Raw genomic sequence first — 22,207 nt, forward strand, 5'->3', positions numbered from 1 at the left:
GTAATGCGTCATATGACGCGCCGCGTTAGCGCACCCGGAAGTGCTCCGGTGCGCGAGGCGCGAAGCGCAGCTTCCCGGAAGCAATCCGGGGCGCGGCGCGGAGCGCGTAACGTAAGCATAACAGGTCATGTGACTTGTTAATAAAACTTTTCATTGGTTCATTTCACTTTTGGGTTCCTAATGATGTAAGGCTAGGTCATGTGACCTAAAAATAACACTTTTCATTGGTTTAGAACTATTTTTTGTCCCAAATGATGAAAACCCCTCCTTGTTTCCTCTTGGCTCCTGCCCCCTCCCCAAGTCTCGCTCGGCCAGCTGAGTTTCGCCCACTCTTGCGGCCTACGACATGGAGAGGCCGGGGCGTTATGGATCAGTATGGGCAAATATACACTTGGGGATTCACAAGCAACAACAAGCCTTTGTATTTGGGGCTCTAAATCAACAACAGTGACAGAGAACAGAAGCGAACTAAGCACTTAGGGGCTACGTTTAAACGTAACATCATCTCCCCAGAGGTACATCACCTTACACAGACATGCACTCTGATCTCCTTGGCCTCAGTCAAGCATCAATAGTAAGATTTTCATAGGTGAGTGTATGTTCATGGTCTTCCATCCACAGACTAAAAGCCTGGAGTGGGAGTGAAAAAACCATAACTAGGTAAGAAGGAAGGCAGAAACAGAATCTTCCTCTGCAACATCAGGCTCTGCATCGGTACTTACTTATAAATGCAGAAAAAACTCAATTAACACAAGGGCTCTTTTCAGAGCCACCTTATATCAAAGCACTCAAACTTCTGATTTATCTCCATTTTCACACTCATGTAAATAGGTGTGCGCGCCCGAGTGCGCGCACCCCGCAACTTAAAAAAAATATATATATATATATTTTCGCCTTTAAGGGCCTTACTGCACACCCTGAGAAAACCTACGCAGCAAAACAATCTCTACCTTCTCCCCTTTCCATGTTCCAACGCTTTTAAATGAACAATATATTTACTCGCAGTGACAAAATGGCGGTCAACACTTCCTGATTTCCTTCGAATCGAACGTTAACAGACGTCACGCAGCAAAAAAAAATTCCGCTCGCGCGCAGCCGCTTGAGTGCGCGCACCCGTCCGCGCGTATAGATATATAATTGACTTTAACTTTAATTTTCTCAGCAACTACTGAACGGATTTACACCATTCCAAAAAAAGCGTAATCTGCGAGCCGGACTCTACAGTTTTGCCAAATTTCTTATAAATCCATTCAGCCGTTCGACCTGTAGCCGTGTCTAAACGTCCTATGGAAAATAACATGGAGAAAACACGTTTTGGGACCCCCCTTTTATCTCAGCCCCCACTTCACCAATCCCCCCCAAACTTTCAGGGAAGGAGCGCAGCGGACCGAGCCATCTTCTTTGAGAAATTCGCAAAGATTCATCCACCAGGGCCAAAGTTAATCCAAGTAGTATGTTGAGGATTTCCTATGGAAACTAGGTCCTAACTATAACTACCTACTGGCGACCGCCAGTAGGTAATATATATATATATATATATATATATATTACCTACTGGCGGTCGGCAGTAGGTATAGTTAAAACCTAGTTTCCATAGGAAATCCGCAACATGCTCTGCTCTGCTCCTTCCCTGAAGGTTTGGGGGTGATTCGTGAAGCGGGGGCCGAGAAAAAAGGGGGGTCCCAAAACGTATTTTCCCCATGCAGTTTTCAATAGGACCTTTAGCCAGGGCTTCAGCCCGAACGGCTGAACGGAGTTACACCAAATTTGGCAAAAAGGTAGAGTTCTGTTCGCAGATCACGCTTTTTGTTGAATGGTGTAATTCCATTCAGTAGTTCGTGAGAAAATCATAAGCAAAATCATAAGTATATCTATAGAAGCTTACCGTACTCTGTACTCTACTCTGTACAGTATGCTTACAGTATGCATACCTTCCCGAGCACGAGCTGCATGCTAATTAGATGTTAACTGTCTGTCAACACTCCAAACCAGGAAGTGTTGGCAGCCATCTTGTGCCTCGGTAGAACCGAGGCACAAGAAAGCTGAAAATAAATGCGCACAACACGCAAAGGGGGCAGGGTAGACACACCCTCACCCCCTAGGCCTGCTCAGAGGGTCCCACAAGGACCCCCAAGGCCAAAAAATATATATATTTTTTTTAAATCGCGGGGTACGTGTACGTACGTGTACCCCGTGAAAGGAAAAAAAGAAACCCGGTCTGCTTTTTTTTAAAATTAGCCCCCGGGGGGACCAAATCCCGGGGTATATTTCAAAAAAAGTGTGGGGGGCCCAATACCTCCCACACTGCCCTGGGGACCGCCATCCTCTGGGGCAAAGATATTATGCTAGCGGGGGGGCACACAGCCCCCCCGCAGCCCCGGGTACCACCACCCCCCCGGTGCAAAGATATTAATGATGGGGGCCTCTAAGGCCCCCCGAGCCCCGGGGACAGCCACCCCATCAATTTTAATATTAAAACCTGTGTGGTGGGGCTCAAGCTCCCCCACACGCCCCGGGGACCGCTACCTCCCCGGGGCACTAATATGCAAATAGGGTGGTCCATGATGGACCCCCCAGCCCCGGGGACCACCATCCCCCAGGGCTTTGTACATGTTGGGAGGGGGGTCGCGCGGCCCCCCTACCAACATGCCCTGGAGACCGCCACCCCCCAGGGACGGCTCCTGAAGTGTCCCCGGGTGCCCACCCCGGGACACTGCTGTTTGCTGTGGTAGGGCGGGAGTTTCGCGGCTCCCACCCTACCACAGCAAACTGATTTGATTTTTGAAAGAGAGAGAAGGAAACCTGCTCTCCCTTTCAAAAATCAAAGCTGATTGCTTTTCTGTATGGGGAGCAGCATGTTAGTTGCTCCCGATACAGAAAAGCAATGCCGGCTCCTGCAGGATGCGGGGAGCCGGCAGGGACCATGGGTGGCTTGGGGACCCCCCCATGGCCCCCAACAAGGAAGGCAGGCCCCGGGGGATGGGGTCCCCTTGGCCAAAAAAAAAGAAAAAAAATGGGGCTTCACAGCCCCCCTTCTTAAAAGTTATTTTTATTTTTTTTAAACGGGATCGGGAGGAGGCCACGCCTCCTCCCTGCACGTGTCTGCAAACACGCCCCCTGGCACATTTGCAGAGGGGAAAGTAATTCCCCTCGCATACTGGGGGTCCCTGGGGCCAACTACCCCACCAGGAGCCTCCAGTATGGGCCAGGGGGCTCCCTTGCAGAGACGTGTAGAGGCCATGCCCCTTTTAACACCTCTCTGCCATGGAGCCCCCTGGGGCATACTGGAGGTTGCTGGTGGGCTAGTTGGCCCCCAGGGACCCCCAGCATGCAAGGGGAATTAGTTCCCCCTCTGAAAAAGCGCCAGGGGGCTGCGTTGCAGAGAGGTGTAAAAAGGGGCGTGGCCTCTTTACACCTTTCTGCAACGCAGCCCCCTGGTGCACACTGGAGGTTCATGGTGGGCTAGTTGACCCCCAGGGACCCCCAGTATGCAATGGGAATTAATTCCCCCTCTGAAAAAGTGCCAGGGGGCTGCGTTGCAGAGAGGTGTAAAAAGGGGCGTGGCCTCTTTACACCTTTCTGCAACGCAGCCCCCTGGTGCACACTGGAGGTTCCTGGTGGGCTAGTTGGCCCCAGGGACCCCCAGTATGCAAGGGGAATTAGTTCCCCCTCTGTAAACGCGCCAGGGGGCTGCGTTCCAGAGAGGTGTAAAAAGGGGTGTGGCCTCATTACACCTCTCTGCAACACAGCCCCCTGGCGCATACTGGAGGTTCCTGGTGGGCTAGTTGGCCCCCAGGGACCTCCAGTACGCAAGGGGATATAGTTCCCCCTCTGCAAACGCGCCAGGGGGCTGCGTTGCAGAGAGGTGTAATGAGGCAACGCCCCTTTTTACACCTCTCTGCAATGCAGCCCCCTTGCGCATACTGGAGGTTCCTGGTGGGCTAGTTGGCCCCCAGGGACCCCCAGTATGCAATGGGGATTTAGTTCTCCCTCTGCAAACGTGCCAGGGGGCTGTGTTGCAGAGAGGTGTAAAAAGGGGCGTGGCCTCTTTACATCTTTAGCAACGCAGCCCCCTGGCACACACTGGAGGTTCCTGGTGGACTAGTCGGCCCCCAGGGACCTCCAGTATGCAAGGGGAATTAGTTCCCCCTCTGAAAATGCACCAGGGGGCTGCGCTGCAGAGAGGTGTAATGAGGCAACGCCCCTTTTTACACCTCTCTGCAACGCAGCCCCCTGGCGCATACTGGAGGTTCCTGGGGTGCTAGTTGGCCCCCAGGGACCCCCAGTTTGCAAGGGGACTTAATCCCCCAACTTAGAACGCGTTACGGGTCATGTTTGCACAGTGGTGAAGGTATGGAGCGGGGCATGTGTGCAAACAGGCCCTGTGGCGCGTTTTAGGTTGGGGAATATATTCCTATTTAATCCAGAGGTCCCCTAGGGGCCAACTAGTCCAACGGGTACCTCTAGTAAGTGCCACAGAGCTGTGTTTCAGAGTGTTGTAAAAAGGGGGCGTGCCCTCTGAACACCTCTCTACAACGCAGCTCCCTGGCGCAAACTGGAGGTACCTGATGGGCTAGTTGGCTCACAGGTGACCTCAGGATTGAAGAGGAATATATTCCCCAACCTAAAACGCGCCACAGGGTGTGTTTGCGCACATGTCTCCTCAGGCCCCGCCCCCTTCCTTCACTATTGAGCGAAATATTCCTCTAAAATCACCCGAAGTACGAATTCCGATTTACTCACCTGTTATCACGAGAGACGTCAGTGCTGCATCTTTGAGCCCAGGACCGACCCTGAAAAGTAAATGTAACCTTACTTGCAGTAACTTGAATTTCCTTCCATAGGTAAACATTGACTGGTTTCACATGGACATTTTTCTAAGTGTGGAGTTTTGGAAGTTTAAAAAATTCCTGTAAAATCAGCTGACCTACGAATTCCGATTTACTCACCTGTTATCACGAGAGACGTCGGTGCTGCATCTTTGAGCACAGGACGGACCCTGAAATGTAAATATAACCATACTTACAGTAACTTGGATTTCCTTCCATAGGCTAACATTGACATGTTTTACTTGGAAATTCTTCTAAGTGTGGAATTTTGGAACTTTAAAAAATTCCACTAAAATTAGTTGAACTAGGAATTGCGATTTACTCACCTGTTATCAGGAGAAACCTCAGTGCTGCATCTTTCCATAGGATATCATTGCCTGCTATATAAAATATATATAAATTAAAAAAATATATATATTACAATTTCAATATTTTTAAAAACATTTATTTTTCAATTCATATAAAAAATATGTAATGTAATTCAAAAAATAAAATATCTAAAAAAAAATTACAAATAATGTAGTAAATCAGTATAAAAAAAATAACAATTAATACATTTAAAAATTAGCATTTACAAAACCTTTGAAATTCACTGAAAAAACCATAGGTTTCAGCCACTTTATAGTTAAAAATTAGCATTAAAAAAACCTTAGAAATTCACTGAAAAAACCATAGGTTTCACCCGCGTTATAGTTAAAAATTAGCATTTAAAAAACCTTAGAAATTCACTGAAAAAAACATAGCTTTCACCCACGTTATAGTTAAAAATTAGCATTTAAAAACCTTAGAAATTCACTGAAAAAAACATAGGTTTCACCCATGTTATAGTTAAAAATTAGCATTTAAAAAACCTTAGAAATTCACTGAAAAAACAATAGGTTTCACACATGTTATAGTTAGCTGGACATTTCACTCATACAAAACCATTGAAATTCCCCCGTTATAGTTAACTATAACTCGCTCGCCCGCAATGCACTGCTGATTACGTCACATATTACATCACTCATGACATGGTCAGTGACATCACTCATGACATCACTGATGACATCTCAAATGACATCACTGATGACATCATCCTTGTGGTAGACCTCCTCTCACTGTGATATAACCTTTGAGACACACATTCAAACACAGAAACTACATTTTTCAAAAAAAAAGGAGATACCGATACCAGTTACAACAACCTATTCAGTAATTCCAACATCTACAAACACATCCACTCATTCACCAACAATTGTGTATAGTCACTCATACATGTATTCACTCATCATTTGTACTCATAGACCTATACATCCTCTTACACACCTACACCTACACTCATACATAGAGTTACTCACACATGCACTCACACATGCAAACATCCATTTACTGGCATATACAGCTATACACACACCACTACACTTACTTCTACAGAAACGTACACATACTTACTCTCTTAAACAATCACTTATAGAAACACATAGTTATTTATACAGGAACTCTTCCAATCTCTCGCTCCCACATATACTCACTTATATGCATCAATACTCACATATACTAGCCTAAAACATATGTAGTTACTCATAAAGACACTATTGAGACAATCATTCATTCACTAACACACCCATACACACACTCATCCACCCATACACTCCTGCACACATGCTGTCTTCAAAACACATACAAATAGTGAGTCACCCATTCATGCATCTATACCCCCTACCAAACCATACAGACACTCATACTGATACTCTAAAAACCAACTAATAACCCATATCGACACTCATGTAGCTAGTAACCAACACATACAGCCACTTATACACAAAGTGAGACACTGATATAGATATTTACATATTTAAACATTACTCGCTAATACATGTATTCACTAAGATACACTTAATAAGTCAGTTATACAATCATTTTTACAAAAAAAACATCCATTTAGACACTTATTTACACATTTATTCTTCCATCGACCTTTAGATATTCATATGTAAAACATATTTATTTTTCAGAAAGACACACATTCACAGGATGATGTCATCAGTGATGTCATTTGAGATGTCATCAGTGATGTCATGAGTGATGTCACTGACCATGTCATGAGTGATGTAATATGTGACATCATCAGCAGTGCATTGCAGGTGCGCGAGTCATAGTTAACTATAACGGGGGAATTTCAATGGTTTTGTATGAGTGAAATGTCCAGCTAACTATAACATGTGTGAAACCTATTTTTTTTCAGTGAATATATATATACACATATATATATATATATATATATATATATATATATATATATATATATATATATATATTACCTACTGGCGGTCGCCAGTAGGTATATATAGTTAGGATTTTTTCTCTATGGGTTTTTTGAAAATTCTATGTCTAATAACTTTGGCGTTTGTGGACGGAATTGGCTGAAATTTTCAGGAAAATGGCACATTTTGTTTCTGAGCAGCCCCTGAAAATTGGGGGGGGGTTCGTCCAGGGGGGGTCGAGAAAAAAGGGGGGTCCCAAAACGTGTTTTTAACATTGAGTTTTCCATAGGGCGGTTGGCCTCACTTTTAGCCCGAACGGCTGAATGGATTTGCACGAAACTTGGCAAAATTGTAGGGACTGGTAGCCCGATGTGCCTTTTGTAGGTCTCAATATATGTGCTACAGTGGATTTTGAGAAATTAACGTTTAAAAAAAGATATATATCTGTAACAGCGGACCGGGCAGCGCTCCAGGACGCGTACTTTTCGCGCAACGGACCTTTGTGAAGCGAAGCTGATTGGTTCTCCGGCGTCTGTCAACATTCCAAACAGTCCGTAGCGGCCGCCATCTTGTCTCTCGGTAGGATCGAGAGACAAGAGGAGGCCAAAGCGAAGGGGCAAATGACCATAAGGGGGAATAGTAGATCCTCGCTGACCCCCTAGGTTTGATGTGGAGGTTTTAAAAGGGCCCCGCGGGGCAAAAAAATAAAATAATAATAATAATCGAACGGCTGAATGGATTTGCACGAAACTTGGCAAAATTGTAGGGACTGGTAGCCCGATGTGCCTTTGCTAGGTCTCAATATATGTGCTTCAGTGGATTTTGAGAAATTAACGTTCAAAAAAAGATATATATCTGTAACAGCGCACCGCTTCGCGTACTTTTCGCGTTACGGAGCTTTGCGAAGCGAAGCTGATTGGCTCTCCGGTGTCTATAAACATTCCAAACAGTACGTAGCGGCCTCCATCTTGTCTCTCGGTAGGATCGAGAGACAAGAGGAGGTCAAAGCGAAGGGGCAAATGACCATAAGGGGGCATAGTAGATCCTCGCTGACCCCCTAGGTTTGATGTGGAGGTTTTAAAAGGGCCCCGAGGGGCAAAAAAAAAAAATAATAATAATAATCGAACGGCTGAATGGATTTGCACGAAACTTGGTAAAATATTAGGGACTGGTAGCCCGATGTGCCTTTGCTAGGTCTCAATATATGTGCTTCAGTGCATTTTGAGAAATTAACGTTCAAAAACAAGATATATATCTGTAACAGCGCTCCGCTTCGCGGAGATAAAATTATATCTGTATTACCTAGCTGTTGCTAACACCAGTTAGCGACGGCTAGTAGGAGATAGCGACCATCTTGGGCCCCACTTTGCATGTGAGTGATATTTATCACTAATGACATGCAAAGTGGGCATGCCAAGATGTTAGCGACTGGAAACAGTCGCTAACATCGCTATCTCCTATTATCAACTTTTGGAAATATTCGAGATAAGCGCGAATATCTCCAAAAAGTAACAGCTGCCCTGAGCAGTTCTTAGCCATGTTATCCAATGGGAGGTGGATAACATGGCTAAGAGCATTAGCTCGGTAATGCATGAATATCGCTGAGTTTTCAGCGATATTAATGCATTGCGGTCGTTTTTTATCGTATTTGCGATAAACCTTGATAATAGCAAGGTTTATCTGCGATAATTTCTGACGGTAAAAAAATCTTTGCAATGCATCGTTAGGGATAAATATCGCTTAACTTTGGTAATATGCCCCAACGTCTGTTAACGTTCGATTCGAAGGAAATCAGGAAGTGTTGAAAAACATTGTCTGCGCCATCTTGTCTTTTTTCAAATGCTACACTTTTGTCGTGCACGGCAGCCATTTTAGATGCCTTGACCAGACCCACTCTGTGCACGCTGTCGATCCTTAGCATGGCTCCCCACCCTCGCAAGCATCTCACCCAGGCAGTGGTCACCCCCGCTCTCTGTCTTATGCATGGGTAATAAACCTCCCCCCATCTGCGCTGCTCTTCCCTGAGAATCACACCCTGTGCCCGCCCGACACCTCCCTTTCGCCCTATTCACTACCGCACCCTCTGACACTCCTTTTCCTCTGTGTCCGATTGTCCAGGCCGGTCCTAGGCTATCAGCTAGCCCTGCAGATGTAGTTTATGGCCACAGCTGTAAAGAATCACCCCTCTTCAAAGGAGTTATAGTAGATCAAGGCCCACACTCGATGAGATCCGTCACAGCAGAAGCGTTGCTATTATCTGAAAACCATCCTGTATTGTGATTGGGGAGGGGACCGAGCGTGAAGCGGAAGATTCCAGGGATGACTCTTTGTACATCAAAGTTTTTACAATTATGTGTCACATTAAAAATATATAGCACTCCGACAAAGTAGTAAGATTATAAAACTTTAATAATTTATAAATATATACAAGAAAACAAAAATAGTAATAACATATAAACATTTTTAGGGAAAAACAACGAAGTAGCGGTCGGCTGTGCGAATAGTCCCAACGCAGCACAACGTCCAGATTTCCGGCGTGGGGCGTCGCGGGGGGTGGGTCATCAGTAGCAAACTGTTGTGCGAATAGTTCCAAGGCAGCAGAACGCGCCGAAATCTAGATGACACGAAAGTGATGTCTAGTAAGTTGCCACCCAGCAAATATCTGTAACAGCGGACCGGGCAGCGCTCCAGGACGCGTACTTTTCGCGCAACGGACCTTTGTGAAGCGAAGCTGATTGGTTCTCCGGCGTCTGTCAACATTCCAAACAGTCCGTAGCGGCCGCCATCTTGTCTCTCGGTAGGATCGAGAGACAAGAGGAGGCCAAAGCGAAGGGGCAAATGACCATAAGGGGGAATAGTAGATCCTCGCTGACCCCCTAGGTTTGATGTGGAGGTTTTAAAAGGGCCCCGCGGGGCAAAAAAAAAAAATAATAATAATAATCGAACGGCTGAATGGATTTGCACGAAACTTGGCAAAATTGTAGGGACTGGTAGCCCGATGTGCCTTTGCTAGGTCTCAATATATGTGCTTCAGTGGATTTTGAGAAATTAACGTTCAAAAAAAGATATATATCTGTAACAGCGCACCGCTTCGCGTACTTTTCGCGTTACGGAGCTTTGCAAAGCGAAGCTGATTGGCTCTCCGGTGTCTATAAACATTCCAAACAGTACGTAGCGGCCTCCATCTTGTCTCTCGGTAGGATCGAGAGACAAGAGGAGGTCAAAGCGAAGGGGCAAATGACCATAAGGGGGCATAGTAGATCCTCGCTGACCCCCTAGGTTTGATGTGGAGGTTTTAAAAGGGCCCCGAGGGGCAAAAAAAAAAAATAATAATAATAATCGAACGGCTGAATGGATTTGCACGAAACTTGGTAAAATATTAGGGACTGGTAGCCCGATGTGCCTTTGCTAGGTCTCAATATATGTGCTTCAGTGCATTTTGAGAAATTAACGTTCAAAAACAAGATATATATCTGTAACAGCGCTCCGCTTCGCGGAGATAAAATTATATCTGTATTACCTAGCTGTTGCTAACACCAGTTAGCGACGGCTAGTAGGAGATAGCGACCATCTTGGGCCCCACTTTGCATGTGAGTGATATTTATCACTAATGACATGCAAAGTGGGCATGCCAAGATGTTAGCGACTGGAAACAGTCGCTAACATCGCTATCTCCTATTATCAACTTTTGGAAATATTCGATATAAGCGCGAATATCTCCAAAAAGTAACAGCTGCCCTGAGCAGTTCTTAGCCATGTTATCCAATGGGAGGTGGATAACATGGCTAAGAGCATTAGCTCGGTAATGCATGAATATCGCTGAGTTTTCAGCGATATTAATGCATTGCGGTCGTTTTTTATCGTATTTGCGATAAACCTTGATAATAGCAAGGTTTATCTGCGATAATTTCTGACGGTAAAAAAATCTTTGCAATGCATCGTTAGGGATAAATATCGCTTAACTTTGGTAATATGCCCCAACGTCTGTTAACGTTCGATTCGAAGGAAATCAGGAAGTGTTGAAAAACATTGTCTGCGCCATCTTGTCTTTTTTCAAATGCTACACTTTTGTCGTGCACGGCAGCCATTTTAGATGCCTTGACCAGACCCACTCTGTGCACGCTGTCGATCCTTAGCATGGCTCCCCACCCTCGCAAGCATCTCACCCAGGCAGTGGTCACCCCCGCTCTCTGTCTTATGCATGGGTAATAAACCTCCCCCCATCTGCGCTGCTCTTCCCTGAGAATCACACCCTGTGCCCGCCCGACACCTCCCTTTCGCCCTATTCACTACCGCACCCTCTGACACTCCTTTTCCTCTGTGTCCGATTGTCCAGGCCGGTCCTAGGCTATCAGCTAGCCCTGCAGATGTAGTTTATGGCCACAGCTGTAAAGAATCACCCCTCTTCAAAGGAGTTATAGTAGATCAAGGCCCACACTCGATGAGATCCGTCACAGCAGAAGCGTTGCTATTATCTGAAAACCATCCTGTATTGTGATTGGGGAGGGGACCGAGCGTGAAGCGGAAGATTCCAGGGATGACTCTTTGTACATCAAAGTTTTTACAATTATGTGTCACATGAAAAATATATAGCACTCCGACAAAGTAGTAAGATTATAAAACTTTAATAATTTATAAATATATACAAGAAAACAAAAATAGTAATAACATATAAACATTTTTAGGGAAAAACAACGAAGTAGCGGTCGGCTGTGCGAATAGTCCCAACGCAGCACAACGTCCAGATTTCCGGCGTGGGGCGTCGCGGGGGGTGGGTCATCAGTAGCAAACTGTTGTGCGAATAGTTCCAAGGCAGCAGAACGCGCCGAAATCTAGATGACACGAAAGTGATGTCTAGTAAGTTGCCACCCAGCAAATAACGGCGTGGGGCGTCGCGGGGGGTGGGTCATCAGTAGCAAACTGTTGTGCGAATAGTTCCAAGGCAGCAGAACGATGGCACCAAGGTGATGTCCAGTAAGTTGCCGCACTGGTTTTGGTATCCTACAATGCTGCTCCGAATAACGGCGTGGGGCGCCCCGGGGGAGGCGGCGTGAACGGGCCTCTCCAGGTGGAGTGTCATCTGTTGTAGTGGGGCGCCCCTTTACCGTTTCAGTTGCCATTCCGTCCGTTTTTGGTCCACTGTGTCAAAAGCCGCAATTCAGCTGAGTTGCGCCCACTCTTGCGGTGCAGCGATAGGCGGCTGTCACAGGACTCTCAAAATGGCGGCAGGCTCTTTCCTTTTTGGGCCTGGTCCACTGAAATGGCCCTGGGACACCTTGGAAATCGGACGCTTGTCTGCTAGGTCTTGGACCCCATTCTCGAAAGCGTCCCCTCCGCCTTGAGAATTCATCAAAAGTTTTGGGGGCCCCGACTCCTGCAGGCTTCTGGTGGGGAGCGGCTGCCATGATTGCTCGCGGAATGACCACGACGGAGCTACGAGATGGTGGTGCTCTCATGCTGACGCCAGTTTAGTCTGAAACATCCAGAAACAAGGTGGGGCTTTCATCGTTTGGGAAAAAAAAAAAGTTTTCATCCAATGAAAAGTGTTGTTTTTAGGTCATATGATCAAGCCTTCCATCATTAGGAAACCAAAAGTAAAATGAACCAATGAAAAGTTTTATAAACAAGTCACATGACCTGTTATGCGGCATAGGGTATAAAATGCGGAGAAAATACGTTGGTACGTGAGGCGGCGTCAGTAGCGGACCGATGTGCGAATAGGCCGAAGGCAATACAACGCGCCAAGATCCTGATGGCACCGAGGTGGTGTCCAGCAAGTTGCAGCACTGGTGTGGCCATCCTACAATGCTGAAAGTCGGCGTGGGGCGCCCCGTTGGCCTGTGAGTTTGCGTCAGTAGCGGACCGATGTGCGAATAGGCCGAAGGCAGCACAACGCGCCAAGATCCGGATGGCACCGAGGTGGTGTCTAGTAAGTTGCCGCACTGGTGTGGCCATCCAACAATGCTGAAAGTCGGCGTGGGGCGCCCCGTTGGCCTGTGAGATGGCGTCAGTAGCGGACCGATGTGCGAATAGGCCGAAGGCCGCACAACGCGCCAAGATCCGGATGGCACCGAGGTGGTGTCTAGTAAGTTGTCGCACTTCTGTGGCCATCCTACAATGTTGAAAGTCGGCGTGGGGCGCCCCGTTGGCCTGTGAGATGGCGTCAGTAGCGGACCGATGTGCGAATGGGGCCAAAGGCAGCGCAACAATATTTTCTGACTGACACCACAAGGCGCTGAGATGCCAAGATCCGGATGGCACCGAGGTGATGTCTAAGTTGCGGACTGATGTGCGAATTGGGCCATAGGCAGCGTAACAATATTTTTTGTATGGAAGATACCACTAGGCGTTGAGATGCCAAGATTCGGATGGCACCGAGGTGATGTCTAGCAAGTTGCTGTACTGGTGTGGTCATCCTACAATGCTGAAACTCGGCGTGGGTCGCCCCATTAGCCTGTGAGATGGCGTCAGTAGCGGACCGATGTGCGAATAGGCCGAAGGCAGCACAACGCGCCAAGATCCGGATGTCACCGTGGTGGTTTCATAGTTGAGAGGCACTTCATCTGCAGTGGGGCGCCGAGATCCGGATGGCACCGAGGTGATGTCTAGCAAGTTGCTGTACTGGTGTGGTCATTCTACAATGCTGAAAGTCGGCGTGGGGCGCCCCATTAGCCTGTGAGATGGCGTCAGTAGCGGACTGATGTGCGAATGGGGCCAAAGGCAGCGCAACAATATTTTCTGAAGAGAAGACACCAAAAGGTGCTGACATTCCAAGATCCGGATGGCACCGAGGTGGTGTCTAGCAAGCTATGCAGTTGAGTTGTGTGCGCACTTGCGGCGAATAGGTCGAAGGCAGCATAACAATGTTTTTTGAATAGAAGACACCACAAGGCGTTGAGATTCGGTTACCACCGAGGTGATGTCTAGCAAGTTGCCGCACTGGTGTGGCCATCCTACAATACTGCTCCGAATAACGGCGTGGGGTGCCCGAAGTGTGGGGGAGCCGGCGTGAATGGGCCTTCCTAGGTGGAGGCTCGTCTGCTGTAGTGGGGCGCCCCTTTACCGTTTCAGTTGCCATTCAGCTGAGTTTCGGCTGCTCTTGATGCTACAGCGACAGGCGGCTGCAAGAGGACTCTCAAAATGGCGGCCTGTTCTTTGGATTTGGGCCTGGTCCACTAAAATGGCCCTGGGACACCTTAGAACTCGGACGCTTGATTTTTTTTTCCTTTCCTGTACATGCAAAAAAAGGTAAATGCCCGGTACGTTACACGCTTCATCTGCCACGATGAACTCTCCAGAGGAACCGAAAAAAAATATAGTTGTGGTAACTATACCATGCATCGTCATATGGAGAGGTGGCACCAATTAATTATAGTGCTGCATAAAAGAGAGATTTGGAGGAGAACCCCTGACCTGCTAGTACATTCATCAAAGAAGTGGCACTGAGAGCTTCAGAGGCAAGGGAAACGGTCCCAAATATTTAGAAGAACTTTGGAAAGATTAAAATGACATGTTTAGATTGTGGCAAATTAATTTCATGTGGACAGATGAGTGTTACTCTAATAAATACAGCATATGAACATCATCATAGTCGATGGTTGGTAGAGACATTTTGACTATATCCTGGACCTGCCCGTCCTCGCCCAAAATGGCGCCGGAATAAATGGGACTCGTAACTCCTTGTTGTGTACTGGTTGCAGAACCTTGAAATCACGAGATACGTATGCAGTTTTGAAGCACATGGCGGGCGGGGACGAGAATTGATTGACTATTTCGACATCCCTATTGATATTAAGTTCTGATGTGTTATTGATTACTGTACTGTTGAAAGTTCGAATTAACGTCACCCATGGTACTTGCCCGCAAATGTATATCTAGATAATTTTATTGTAACTGGCCCTGTCGTATTTTAATTATAAAATGTACGTCCACCGATTCCGTAACTGTTAGACACCTTAGTTCTTGCAACCTAATGGCCCGCCCGTTACGTTCCTCTACAGTGTAAATGTCTATTCATCATATACGATTACAGTTTGCTCTGTGGCAGGCCCACGTGGTTATAGGCTCGTATTTGTATAATGATATTTTCACAATAAAGGTTTTTAAAGGAAAACATGCTAGTAGTATATACATTGGTAAAGTTTTTAATAATAGTGACTGTTTTAGAATCATTAAAAGGCAAGTGAAATAAAGCAGACCAATTACATGAAGGGTAAAAGGTATAATACGAAGGAACGCAGTAAAGATAAATGGTCAAGGGCTGTTGTGTTTTCTATTCCTGCAACATAAAGTGATCGATAAGAATCTCATATTCAGGCGTATCGGCGACTAAGACAGCAGGTCGACCCTCTTTTGCTCAACGGCTCCGTCATGGGACGAAGAAACGCTCTTTTTCTCGAAAAAAGAATATATTTTACTTGCAGGACAGTTGTAAAATTTCCGGGAAAGTACATTAGCCTGGAACATTATAACATATATTTAAGAAAAAATAATGTTCGGAAGTAATGAAAAGCGTAATTTTTAGGTCATATGACCAAGCCTTTCATCATTACAATAAGAAAAGTAAAATGAACCAATGAAAAGTTTTATTAACAAGTCACATGACTTGTTATGCTTACGTTACGCGCTGCGCGCCCCGGATGACTTCCGGATGCGCTAACGCGGCGCGTCATATGACGCATTACGCGACAACGCAGGTACAGAATATAGTCAAAATGTCTCCACCAACCAGCGGTCGGAACACAACCCCTTTCAGCAGGCTAAATAGTTCTGTTAAATGACAACAGAAGGGACAGGCAACAAGAACCATCAGTCAAAGAGGGGAGGGCTAGTTCTTCTCTACCGGGTTACATTGGGGCGCTACCGGAACTGATCGAATTGGTAGTCTACAGTGTTTCTGGATGTTTCAGACTGAAGCTGGGGTTAGCATGAGAGCAGCACCATTTCGTAGCTCCGTCGTGGTCATTCCGCAACCAATCATGGCAGCCGTTCTTTATCGTTATTTTGGGCGGGGTGGGTGGCGGAGCCGAGCTGTTTTGCAGCCATCATTGTGTGGAGTTCAGTTCATCTCACTAGTTTTGTATTTGTCATGAGGGGTTGTTCCTAATGTTTCTATTTTAGCGAGGTCAAAAAGAGATCCCATTAGTGGCCTACTGATTTTGCTCGATTCCTTTTCTTTTTTTTTACACGATTTTTCGTTATCTGCAAAGACTAAACAGAGTATTGCGACTCTGTGTTTGTTTGTAAATAGAGAATGAACCAAAGAGAACTAATTCTAAAACAGTAAATACTTGGATAACAATCAATCAAATGGAGAGAGAAGCAGGCACGACGGATTACAACGGGGGCAAAGGCCTGCGTTAACTACCTTTCACTATCTGCAAAGAGAGAGTACTCCTAATAGAAATGAGGGGGGGGGGCACCATTCAAAGCAGATCAGTGTGCATAAACACGAAAATGTTTTCACTTACCACGTACTTGACATTCGACAGCTTATGATATTTGCTATTAAAAAACCATTGAAATTCACTGAAAAAACCATAGGTTATAGACCATATATAGTTAGGAATTAGCATTTACAAAACCTTGAAAATTCACTGAAAAAACCATAGGTTATAGACCATATATAGTTAGGAATTAGCATTTAAAAAACCTTATTTTACTCACACAAAACCATTGAAATTCCATATATAGTTAGTTGCACTAACTATATATCGCGCACCCGCAATCCACTGCTGATCATGTCACATATTACATCATTCATGACATGGTCAGTGACATCACTGATGACATCACTGATGACATCTCAAATGACATCACTGATGACATCACTGATGACATCTCATTTGACATCATTCTTGTGCTAATACGATAAACCTCTTCAGACTCTAATATAACCTTAGATACACTCAGTGTATACAGACACTCACACACTGCCACTCATCCATGGAGTTACTCACACACCCAGTCAGTCATGCAAAGAAACAATCTCACCTCCATTTCTTCAACTATACAGTTAAACACACCTTACTTATTGAAACATATACTAACACATATTTACTCTCTTATACAATCCCTGATACAAGTTCACAATGATCGATACAACCACTCACTCATTCAGTGGCTCTCATGCACAGTTATTTATATATGCCAACTCTCACATGTACTGTGTTTTACATATGTACTTACTATGACATGTAGCATTGAGATATCCATTCACTCATCAATACACTCATGCACACAGTCAACTGCCCATGTAGCTGTTTCCACATGCACTCTTGAACTCATACACCTAGTGAATAAACTGCTCACACATCTATGCATAGAGTCACACACCTTCCAGCCACCCCCACACAAACTCAATCTCCCATAGAAATACTTGGGCAACCAATTAATAACACATATAGCCTCTCGTATAGCTAATGATCAACACATGCAGCAGTTTACAGAACAACAGACATAATGATGCACAAATTAAGACAGTTTAGTCACTAACCCATGCATTCAGTGAGACACATTTAATCACTCACTCATACAGTCAGTCACGCACCTACTAAATCCTTTATCCAGACACTTATACATCCACTCATTCTTCAATATGTAAGACATATTTTAACTTTACAGAAACATACAGTCACTGGATGTTGTCATCAGTGATGTCATCAGTGATGTCATTTGAGATGTCATCAGTGATGTCATCAGTGATGTCACTGACCATGTCATGAATGATGTAATATGTGACATGATCAGCAGTGGATTGCGGGTGCGCGATATATAGTTAGTGCAACTAACTATATATGGAATTTCAATGGTTTTGTGTGAGTAAAATAAGGTTTTTTAAATGCTAATTCCTAACTATATATGGTCTATAACCTATGGTTTTTTCAGTGAATTTTCAAGGTTTTGTAAATGCTTATTCCTAACTATATATGGTCTATAACCTATGGTTTTTTCAGTGAATATATATATATATATATATATATATATATATATATATATATATATATATATATAAGGGTTTGGTTAACACCAGACCTAAAATCAGGCCCCAGCACTGTGGAGCGTGTACTCCTACGATTGTACACAAAAAATGACAGGAGTATCGGAGGGCTTGTTTCCCTTTAATGGATCCTAAGTGGGCCCTCTGGATGTACTCCTATTACATTCATTAGCTGCACTTCTAGGACACAGCCCACCACATTCCTTCCATAGTCACACCAAGCAGTCACTGAGTTCTTCTTCCATATTAGCACTAGTGATGAACAGTTCACAGGCAATGGATTTCCATACTAATGTTAACTGATCAGAGGCAGTAGTTCCCCTGTATTAACTCTGCCAAAACTGCCGAAACTGCACCTTCACCTGCACCAACGATGCCAAAGCACCTACAGAAACGGGACCCAACGACTGCGCTGCATTCTGCTGAACACCCGCCATGCAAGCAAGCACGCCTTCGAGATATGGGACCGACTCACCACCGCATCCCCAGACATCCCCATCCTGACCGGGACCTGGCTGAACGTAACCTCCTCCCCAGACATCGCAGTGGCCATTCCCGACGGATACAAGATCTCCCGCAGAGACCGCGCCAACGTAGCCAGAGGAGGAATCGCCATCGTCCAGAAGAACACCATCAGGGTCTCTACGAACACCGACGACACCCTCACCGCAGCGGAACACATGCACTTCAAGATTCACACGGACCGCAAAACAACCCTCAGAGGCACCCTCATCTACAGACCACCCGGCCCATGCCCCCAATTCAGCAACTCCATCGCTGACCTCAACAGCACGCACGCACTGACCTCCGCCAATTACATCCTGCTCGGCGACCTGAACTTCCATCTGGAAAATAACAATGACAGCAACTCCTCCACCCTGGTCGACAACCTCGCCACCCTCAGACTGAAACAGATCGTCACTACCCCTACTCACATCGCCTGCCACATGCTCAATGCCATCTTTTCCTCCAGCCCACATGTCGCCTACAGCCACGCCCCCGAGCTCACCTGGACCGACAAACACTGCATCCACTTCACCTTCCAAAAACCCGTCCCCCACCACTGCACCCCACAGATCCTCCGCCGACGCTGGGGCAAAGTTACCAAAGAACAGCTGGAAACCCACCTCGCTCTAGACTCCAGACCAGCCCCACCGACCCAGAGGATGGGGCCCGCTCACTCAGACTCTGGATGGAAAACTGTGCCAGCACCATAGCACCAGTACGACAACCCACCGACAGAGACACCAGCCTGAGAGCCAGCTGGTTCACCCCAGAGGTCCTGGCCTCCAAACGCACCTGCCGAAAACTCGAAAATTCCTGGCACAACGACAGAACACACGCCAACCACGCAGCCCACAAAGACGCCATCCGCAACCACCACCACCTCATCAGGACCAAGAAAAGAGCCTCATTCAAAGACCGCCTGGACAACAACGCACACAACAGCAAAGAGCTCTTTAGCATCATGAAAGAACTCTCCAGCCCCAGCTCCTGCACCAATGACATCCTGCCGTCGCAAGCCTTGTGCGACGCACTAGCCACCTTCTTCCACCACAAAATCACCAACATCCACAACAGCTTCAACCCCCGAATGTACCCGACGTACCCTACTACTACGAACACACCCAACCCGAACGACCACGTCTCTCTGACCACATGGACCAACGAAAGCTCCGAGGACATAATCAACACCATGAGCAGCATCCACTCAGGCTCCCCGTCGGACCCTCTCCCCCACCACATCGCCAACAAAGTCAACAGCCTCATCGCAACCCCCCTACGCAACGTCGTCAACCTCTCCTTCAAAACCGCCACCTTTCCCGAGGCCTGGGAGCACGCCGAGATCAACGCCAGACTTAAGAAGCCCAAGACGGACCCGAGCGACCTCAAGAACTTCCGGCCCATCTCCCTGCTTCCGTTCCCAGCTAAAGTCATTGAAAAAACTGTCAACACCCAACTCACCCGCTACTAGAAGACAACAACATCCTGGACCCCTCCCAATCTGGTTTCCGCAGCAACCACAGCAGCGAGACCGCCCTCATCGCCGGCACAGACGACATCAGAATCCTACTCGACAACGGCGAGACAGCAGCCCTCATCCTCCTCGACCTCTCCGCCGCCTTCGACACCGTCTGCCAACACACACTTCGCACATGCCTCTACGACGCAGGGATCAGAGACAAGGCCCTGGACTGGACCACCTCCTTCCTCACCGACAGAACCAAGAGAGTCCTCCTCCCCCGTTACAATCCGGAACCACCAAAAACATCTGCGGCGTCCCTCAGGGATCCTCCCTCAGTCCAACGCTGTTCAACGTCTACATGGCTCCCCTCGCTCGCATCGCCAGACCTCAACATAATCTCCTATGCCGACAACACCCAACTCATCCTCTCCCTCACCAAAGACCCCCTCACCGCAAAATCCAACCTGCACCTGGGAATGAATGCCGTCGCAGACTGGATGGAAGCAAGCCGGCTCAAGTTGAACACGGACAAGACGGAGATCCTCATCCTTGTGCCCAACCCCTCAGCATGGGGCGACTCCTGGTGGCCCCATCTCTGGGACCCCCCCGGCGCCCATCAACCATGCACGCAACCTGGGGGTCATTCTCGACTCCAAGCTCAGCATGACCAGCCAAGTCAACGCAGTCTCCTCCACCTACTTCCACACCCTGCACATGCTCCGCAAGATCTACAGATGGATCCCGATGAACACTCAGAAAACCGTCACCCACACCTTCATCAGCAGCCGTCTCGACTATGGAAACGCCCTCTACGCCGGAGCCCCGGCCAAACTCATCAGCAGACTCCAAAGAATCCAGAACGCTTCCGCACGACTGGTCCTAGACGTCCCACGCAGAAACCACATCACCTCGCACCTCAGAGAACTGCACTGGCTCCCCCGTCGACAAAAGAATCACTTTCAAGCTCATGATCCACGAACACAAAGCACTCCACAAGACCGGCCCTGCCTACCTCAACAGCAGACTCTCCTTCTACGTACCCAACAGGAAACTCCGCTCCGCCGACCTATCCCTGGCCGCATTCCTACTAGTCAAGCCCTATCTACAGGAGCTAGTTGTGCAAATTAACAATATGGACACACCAATCAAAGAGAGTTCTTCTCCTCATATTATCAAAAGCACTCTTCACATGAGGTGGTTCTCCAGAAAGAAATGCACTCTTCAGAGGAGGTTGTCTTTAATAAGCAGAATTCATGGGTGGTGCTTCTCTATTTTATAACCATTGGAACACTCAACACAAGAAGTAAGAAAGTCTTCCAGATTCAGGTTTAAGAAACACTACGGAAAAAGTGATTCTCACGTTAAGACTTGCCATCTTAGGAGTGGTCTTACCCCAAATATGTTGCCTTCTCTGCTCCTGTTTTCTGAACTTTGTTATCATTGGCATTAGGACTTTGCATTTTACCACTGCCAGTCAGTGGGAAAGTGCTTTTGATCTCTGCTGGAAAAATGGTAAAATTGGTTTACACCCGATTGGCACATTCTTTTTTCTTATGAGTCCCTAGTACCCAGGGCCTTTTACCTTAAATGCTACTAGTGTACCTGCAGCACTCACTATGTCACCCACTAAAAAAGCCCTTTAAAACAAGTCTCAGACATGCCATTGTAGCCAGTAGATCAGTTTTAAACTGCCATTTTGACCTGGCAAAATAAACCTGGAAGGCCTAAACCTCCTTTTTAATAGATATACATAACCCCTAAGGTAGTCCCTAAACAGCCAACAGGGTTTGATAAATTGTATTTAGCATCTGTTTATAGGTTTAACATGTTCTAGTAGTGGAAAACACCGAAATGCATGGTTTCACTATGGGTTAGCTAATTACATTTAATACGTGCTAACATTTGATTAGAAACAGGTAGAAATACCATGTTGGGTCTTTAACAAATTATAATTTAAAACCCTAATTTATGATAAAGTTGAGTTTCAAGTCACAGTTCTGTAAATGCCACTTTCAGAAAATGTGCATTTACTTGGTCTCACCATTTAGTGCCTGCTGGCATGTACTCAGTCATATGACCCTGCTATAAGGCGTTGTGTATTCCTCCTAGAAAGTGGACAGTGGGGCTTAGGTGTAGGCAGGATGGGCCATCTTACCAAATTGGAAGGGAG

At 46.5% G+C, this 22,207-nt stretch overlaps 1 protein-coding gene across 1 annotated transcript in view; it reads left to right on the forward strand.

The window, feature by feature from the left end:
* Positions 1 to 22,207, forward strand: part of LOC144770765 (ly6/PLAUR domain-containing protein 3-like) — a 345,345-nt gene that overhangs the window by 101,248 nt on the left and 221,890 nt on the right. The gene's annotated exons all lie outside the window — the stretch shown is intronic.

Source organism: Lissotriton helveticus, chromosome 7, assembly GCF_964261635.1.
Source record: "Lissotriton helveticus chromosome 7, aLisHel1.1, whole genome shotgun sequence".
NCBI classification, from domain to species: Eukaryota; Metazoa; Chordata; class Amphibia; order Caudata; family Salamandridae; genus Lissotriton; species Lissotriton helveticus.